The sequence below is a fragment of the Microtus ochrogaster genome, unplaced genomic scaffold, assembly GCF_000317375.1.
Source record: "Microtus ochrogaster isolate Prairie Vole_2 unplaced genomic scaffold, MicOch1.0 UNK59, whole genome shotgun sequence".
Classification (NCBI taxonomy): Eukaryota; Metazoa; Chordata; class Mammalia; order Rodentia; family Cricetidae; genus Microtus; species Microtus ochrogaster.
In genome coordinates, this window is record NW_004949157.1 from 462,050 (window position 1) to 463,855 (window position 1,806).

A 1,806-nucleotide genomic window follows, 5' to 3' on the forward strand; every position below is an offset into this window, starting at 1 on the left:
AGTTAGATAGGCATTCTTCATATCTTTCAAAGACTACAGAATATGGCATTTAATGTTTTAATAATTTAGGGCTTTCCATGACAATGAGACACATCTGTTCCTGGCAGCACCAGCTACTTCAAGAGGAAGATGGGCATCAAAGAGGCTCCTTATGGAGTTTGATAGCCATTTGGGCAAGAAATTGCTCTTGCCTGGACTGTTGCATAAACTGGACACAGAGAACCCACAGAGAGAGGACTGCTGAATTTGCCTATATGTGAGATGTTCTTTAGGGGTTCCTGATTCATGAAAGAGTCTGTGAGACATTCTGCAGGACACAACAAATAGTGACTAAACTGCCTTTGAAATTTCCTGCTTCATGGAAATGTCTGCTGGATATTATGGGCCTGTAGGCTGAAGATGGATGTCCCAACGGTACATAGGAACTTTGGGTGACTGTCCAGGCAGCAAGATGTCTCTGTGATGTGCTGTCATTTCTAGAGTTTGGAAGTTGCTTACTTCTTGTTTGCTTACGTAATATTATATCCTTCTGGAGTCTTTGATGGAGTTGAAGAATAGATAGATAGTTATAGTTTTCCATTGTTATGATATAAGCTAAAATAGATATAAATATTGTAATTGTAATTCTTGCTTTATAACTGTTTTGTTATATGTAATTTTGCTATGGTAAAGTTAAAGTCTTCCTTTTTGTTTAAACAGAAAAAGGGGAAATGATGTAGGTGGGTCTTCTATCTATCTGTTGTTTCATTGGTTAGTAAAGAAAACTGCTTGGCCTGATAGGTCAGAACATAGGTGGGCAGGGAAGACAGAATGCTGGGAGGAAGAAGGCAGTGAGACAGACTGATGCTCGTTAGACTCATCCCGGTAAGCCACAATCAAGTGGCAATACAGATTATTAGAAATGGGTTAAACGAATATATAAGAGTTAGCCAATAAGAGGCTAGAAATAATGGGCCAGGCAGTGTTTAAATGAATACAGTTTCTATGTTATTATTTCTGGGGCTAAGCTAGCTGTGTGGGAGCTGGCTGGGATGAAAAGCAGTCCTGCTTACCTCATCACTACATATATCTCTCTTCTAGCCTGTATATATTCTGTTAAGCTATTGACCAAAAGTACCTTCTTTATTCATTAACCAATAAAAGCAACACATATACAGAAGGGCATTCCACACTACTTCATCAAGCTTTCTTGCCTTGTTCAACCTTGACAGAGGGGGAGAATCTTGGTCTTGCCTCAGCCTGATGTGCCATGCATGAGAGGCCTGCCACTTTCTGAATAGACACTAAAGAGAAGTGGATGGGGATGGGAGTAGATGGGAAGTGAGATGGGGAACAGGAGAAGAGAGTGGAAGGGAAACTACAATAAGTATGTAAAATAAAAGAAAAAGTATCTGTATATAGAAGGGCTACTGGTTTTTTTTTTTTAGTTGATCATGTATCCTGCCACATTAATGAATATAGTTATCAGCTATAGAAGTTCCCTAGTAGAGTTTTTGGGCTCGCTTATGTATACTATCATATCATCTGAAATTAATCAAAGTTTGACTTCTTCCTTTCCAATTTGAATCCCCTTGATCTCCTTTTGTTGTCTTATTGCTCTAGCTAGAACTTCAAGAACTATGCTGAAGAGATATGGAGAGAGTGGCCAGCCTTGTCTTGTTCCTGGACTTAGTGGAAGCACTTTGAGTTTCTATCCATTTAATTTGATGTTGACTGTTATCTTGCTGTATATTGCTTTTATTATGTTTAGATATGTTCCTTGTATCCCTAGTCTATCCAATATCTTTATCATGAAGGGGTGTTAGA